The following is a 6,332-nucleotide window of genomic DNA, read 5'->3' as shown; positions in this document are numbered from 1 at the left end:
TCATATTCACAAAAGAACTTAAATAAAATATGTTCCTTGCCAGTGACTTCTTGTGTAACAGTTTATTGAGAAATTTTTGGAAGTTATCTTTTCAAGACGACATATTGCTATTCACTCGTAATAGCAAATCGGTAATGGACATCAGTATAAAATGTGTTTATTATAGTTTTGACTAGGTAGTAAAATTAACTATGTGAAACTTCTTATTTTTTATTTAATTAATCTCTTTATTGTAATATGATAATAAAATTACCTATATGATAGCGTAATTTTAAGGAACGGTCATAAACCATATGAAGAGTTTAGAAATATTCAAAGTAAACTGTAACAGAGTGTTAATTACCCCAACCATACGCGTACGGTCGAACCATACGAGTATGGTCGGACCATATGAGTATATACCCATATGGTCATGACCATACGTGTATGGTCCAAATACTTGTATGGTCCGGAACATATATATGTATCATGGGGATTTCTAATGGAATTGTCCAATGAAAGAAGAAGTTGTCCATGATAAAAACTTTAAAATCTTTTAATCTTTCAAGCTTAAAGAACCTAATACCTATCTGAGACAATATTTTAGATGTTATAAAAAATGCAATTGCACAAGTATACTTGCCATTTATATTTATATTCAGTCCATCACATGTTTACTATCTAGATTATATAAATCATCCAATGGAACAAATAAATAATTAAACTGCTCTAACCAGTGGAAGTACCTTAATAGAAAAGACAAATGTTATGGTCAAACCAGGTTTAAGGTGTACCAGAAGCATCATTTGTAGGACAGTATAGATGAAATACTAAGATTTTTTGTTTGTTTTTGCAGTTATTCTATTGATGACCTGAGGTCTGAAGGTTTATTGTTGATCAACCTGAATGTGAGTGCATGCTTTGAATCCCATGGAAGCTGTCAATTTACAATCATAATATTAAAGGATGTATCTCTACCCAAACCACTTTGTAATTGGCAAGATGGCACTTTTGACACAGGTATGATTTATCATTATAATTAAATGACTATTTGGTATTTGTTCTGTTTGCAGTATTTTAAATATTTTTGTACAATTTTTTCAACAGATAACAGTTATTGAAGAAATAGAGCAGAAGACAAAAGACAAAAATGTTTGATTTGTCCTACGCTTCAGAATTTGAACAGTCTGCATTCACTGATAAATGACATTGTTGCATGGTTGATTTTGAGTGTAACACATTTACACATTCAAATTTTAAAAAGCCATAGAAAATGTAGTTAAACCTGCTGTTCATGTTTGTCTATTTGCAGAAAGTGGGTTGCTGATAGGAGACCGAGAAATTCACAGACAGAGCAATATGTCAATAGAATGTGATTGCAATACAAAATCTTGGGTCACGAAAGTTCATACAACACTTATCAACAACAATAACAGTAACAATATCTATATAGTATACAAATACAGGCTAGCAATATCTGTTGGACTGTTAATGTATGATAAGACACACAAATGCAGGATAAAGTGATGTGAATCATTATGGATGCTCTTTAATTTTGACAATTATAAATACAATGTAAAAAGACTTTAAGTATTAGTGATATTTAATTTTTTACTTTACAGGCTTTTCATTGAGGAATTGGACTCAGTTCAATGGAATAGATATGGATTCAGTGACAGATTATGCTGTAGATTTACTTCTAGAGGAGCTTGGTATAGCCAAATTCTTGTTGTATCCTATGTGCAACAGGACAGGTGCTCCTTATAGTCCTAGTAATGGTGGATGGAATACAAGTAAGAACATTTTATTATAAACACTATTTAAAATGGGACGAAGACCTATAAAGGCAATTTTACACCAGACTCTCACTGTACAAAAAAAAAATCCTGTGTCGCATGTGTGTTTTAATGAAGCAGCCAGCCCTTAGCAAGAATTGCCAAAATTAGGTTTCTACAAAAGATGTACTGGTGCTATTGTAAGCTTTTTATTTAAACTCATTCAATTCATGGGTAGACTTAAGCTTTGATTGCTTATAAAAAATGTCTCTTGAAATGAATGAACTTGCAAATACACAATTATTTGGATCAGTTTAAGTTGAAATTGTGGCAAACCAGCAGACTATATTTTTTTTACAGTAAATACTTAACTGCACTTAGATAAATCTTGTTATAAATTTTCTCCAGACTATTAATGTCATTGTTATTTTCAGCATGTGAGAGGCCTATTGATCTTCAGCCAATGACAGGACCAGTGACTTGTCATATACCAGACACCTGTACAGGGGTGGAATGTTGTATTGATGTAGAGCCTATAAAACGATCATTCCATGTGTTTGTTTTCCTTGATGCTTGTTCCTACAGACTTCGAATGGGCATTGAAAAATATGAAATAGATATTTCATTGTTTGATTATGAATTTGGTGATTATTTATTTTAATTGTTAAATATTGTTTCTTGCAGATGATAAAAATGTTTTAATTTATTAAATTTTTAAGCTCACATATTCTCATCATGACATTCTGGACTAGGGAACATGGCTGTTGTTTAAGAAAGGATAGAGGATAGAGATTTAAAATATCAGATGACATTTCATTCATGCTATGATATAAATATGAAATAAAACATTATTGGAATTTTACTGTACAAAAAGAAATTAAATAAGTAAGATGTTAATGGCAAAATATTGTTAAAACCAAACACGGCACTAAAAGCAAACAAGCACTTCTCTTTTTATCTCTCAATTTCTCCATTTTTTTTTCAAAATAAGCTATGGTTTTGAAGGAGTGTGAGCCCAGGCCTGATCATAAGATGGGTCTCATTTTTATTTTCTGTGTACCTCTTACTCAAAATTGATTATCCATATTTATATGATTTGTACTTTTAGGCATTGTAGAACAGTTCAAGTTAACATCTCTTTTCACTATCAAGTAAGTGATATCTTATGATAGATATAAGAAGGTGTGGTATACCTAATGAGTGCCAATAAGACAACTCTCCATCCAAGTCACAATTTGTTACAGTAAACTATACAACTTTACTTTTGAGCCCATAGTGTATTATTTGCTCTACCGGTTGATAAAATTCTGCTTCCTGATGTTTTATTCTTTCCATAGAAAACATATGGCTAGAAACAATATGTGACCTTGAAAAATGTTTATTTGAATATCTAAACTTTTGGAAGTCTTAGATTTGTGGATTTGAAAAGAAACTAAAGAGTTTGATTAAGGGGAGATAACTCAGATAATTTGAAAATGTTTCAGTAAGAATCTTGTATCTAAATTAAATTAAGAAAGCTTTAAAAAAGTATTCCATAGTAAGTAGTTTTAAATCTATTAAACTTATGTTATATATTTAAAGCTATTCAATCTACAATCTTGTTGATGATGATGTTTTCCTTGTGAACATGAATGCGAGTGTATGTCTGGAAAGAGATGAATGTTTGATACAGCAAGTTGTTCTACAAGATGTGTATCTACCAAAGACTTTTTGTAAATGGAGTTCCACTGCAGCAGGTATAAAAACCACATATTGAAATATATATGTTCATGATAAACTGTTTGATACATTAGAATATACGTAGTTCCTATCTTTTTGAAGGACTGTTGGTTTATGTGAAGTAACAGTTAGTTGTCTGTCTGTCAGCAGCTACACATAAATGAAACTTTATAGGGAAATTAATAATGATAGTCTATTTTATGGGAAAATAGAAAAAAGTAGGAATTGCTAGAATATTCCCAAATATAAATGATATGCCAAATATACCAAATATATTAAGTCTTAACTTACTGAATTTTATGTTACAGGATTTTCTGTGAGCAGGTTTCTTGGTAACAAAGGACTATCTATCAATAACAATCTGAATGACATTGTCATTACTCAGATCATGAACCATTTAAGTATAACAGATAATCTGCAAAGTCCACAATGTGTAGTGGCAGGAAGCACCTGGGTGAATGGTAAGAATGAAAATGTTTTAATTTTGGGGTACAGTTAAATATTTTTAAAATAATCAATTATTTTTTATTTATATTTTTTTAGCTGTTTTGAACCTTGCCAGTTTACAACTTATGTACCATAAATGCATATGTCTGAAGACTTTCCCCAATATGGCCTTTGGAAGGTGTTTAAATCATACATTTTTATATTATCAACAAGTACTGCTTATATGTTTGAGAATGACGTCTTATTATTGCAATGTGACCAACTTGCAAAAATTACCTTTTTTAGTGCTTTTGTTTTGATGATCCAAAAAAAAAACCCCAAATACTATAGGAGTCTGAAAATAATCAAAATACAAGAGTTATTAACAGAAATATAATTAACCTTAAATAATTTAATTTTGGATGTAACTCGTCTTCTGATTGGCTGACGTTATTTCGTTATCAGCCCGTAGACATAATTTAGTCATGTGACTGTGACGTCATCAACGTTTTTTCATGGTTTTCTACGGTTTAAAATGGAATTTAGAATTAAATTATAAGAAATGAATGTAATATTTTTTCTGTATTCGAAATAACATAAAAAATGTGGTGCACACTGTTAAATAACCCGCTACATGCGTTATTCAGTGTGCACCAAATTTTTTATGTTATTTCTTCATAGACAGAAAAAATATTACAGTCATTCCTTAAATAGATGAACATTAACACCTTTTTTATTTTGCATTTTATGTAATTTGATGATTAAAATTTTTTTGTGTAACTTTGATAAATAAAATAAACAATTTAATATAATAAAAACTATTTTAAGTTTAACGTTCTTTTTCAGAATGTCCCCATGTTGTACAGTTTCCACAACTATCGGGATCAATTTCTTGCAAACTTATGAAGAGTTGTACATCTGTAGATTGCTGCTTTAATGTTGCCTTTCTGAAGAGAAATTTTCATGTTCAGTTGGATATTGATTATTGCAATAGAAACATTATTTTTATGATTGAAAAGCTGAAGTTTGAATATTCATTACTTAACTTTCAGTGGGGTGAGTATTTTTATAGTGAAGTTTTGTTAGGGCTCAGCTGATTAATCAGAAGAAGGGTTGTGGTAATCAACTTGTCTGTCACAAATTGTTTTATCTTTTTATCCGTTAAAAACTAGAGTTCAGTAATGAAAGTTGACATAATTATTTACCATTGCTAGAAAGTAACATTATACAAAATAGCAGGTCATTGGTCAAAAACTTACTTCAACTTAGTGACCCCTGTACACATATGTACAAAACTCCTTTCAGCTCTGTAACTTTGATACCCCTTGGAGTTGGGAAAATTAAGTTTGAAATGATTATTGACCACATATATATATAGAAGGTGTGTCACATATTAATAAGAAAACCCTGGTAGTTGAAGTAATTGTCAAAATCTTATTTCAACTTAGTCATGCCTGTGCATATGTACAAAAAATGTTTCAATTCTGTAAGAATTCAAAAATCTGTAGGTATGATTAAGCTATGAGATTTAACATTAATTATGCATACCAGTTCTACCAAATTGCTTAAAATATCATTTATACCTTTATCTTATGTTCATCTCAAGTATTTTCTTTTTAAAATTAACTAAATGCATTCTTCTCTAACTAGTAAAATGAAAAAAGAAAAATTTATTTCATAGATTAAGCTTCAAGTTTATGTTAAAATTGATGTCTTAGAAAAAGAAAACTGTAATTTAGAAGATACTGTCATATAAATATTTCAGAGTCATTTTTTTTTCAGGTGTTAAAGACAAATTAAAACTAGGATCAGCTTTATACTTAGAGTAAGTACTATTCTCTGAGGATATTTTTATTTCTGTAAATACTGAGCTCTATGGATAAAAAAATGAATTTTTGTGGATTCTTATTACTGTACTTCATAAAATACCTCTTCTTGATTAATTACACCCCACACAATTTTAGCTTCGAGGAAACATAAACTCGATATGAAACTCTTTATAGTAGACTTGCGTACTAAAAATCAGCTCATGATATGAAGGCATTTAGAAAAAAAGTCTATATATGAATGTTATTTTCACAAAATGTTGTAAGTCAAAAACCCATAATTTTTGCAAAAATCAACAGAGCAGAACCAAATGTATCTGCTACTTATCATAGTAGACTCTCATATAAAAAAATGGAGATGTTTAAAAAGTCAGTATAAATGTTTGTATAGAAATGAAGGAATGACAGATAAGGGTAAAAATTTGTTGCTGGGCCATAAGAAAAGAAGAGAGGTGTATGGATTAACTAACTCAAAGGAATACAAAAGTAAACAAACAACTAAAAGCATGCATATGCAATACACCATCACAACTGGGTTAATATCAGGTGCTTTGGAATGGTAAGCATATCCTGCTTTGCATGTAACAACAATCCTATTTCAAAAAAA

At 30.1% G+C, this 6,332-nt stretch overlaps 1 long non-coding RNA gene across 1 annotated transcript; it reads left to right on the top strand.

Moving 5' to 3' along the window:
• Positions 1 to 2,858: 2,858 nt before the first annotated feature.
• On the top strand, positions 2,859 to 3,926 carry LOC143056412 (uncharacterized). The gene is made up of 3 exons (XR_012972325.1): positions 2,859 to 2,905; positions 3,336 to 3,490; positions 3,782 to 3,926. It is a non-coding gene; the product is annotated as an uncharacterized LOC143056412 (long non-coding RNA).
• The last annotated feature ends 2,406 nt before the right edge of the window (positions 3,927 to 6,332 follow it).

This window comes from Mytilus galloprovincialis, chromosome 13 (genome assembly GCF_965363235.1).
Source record: "Mytilus galloprovincialis chromosome 13, xbMytGall1.hap1.1, whole genome shotgun sequence".
NCBI classification, from domain to species: Eukaryota; Metazoa; Mollusca; class Bivalvia; order Mytilida; family Mytilidae; genus Mytilus; species Mytilus galloprovincialis.
Note: the sequence above shows the minus strand (reverse complement) of the source record. Positions and strands in the feature narration are given on the sequence as shown.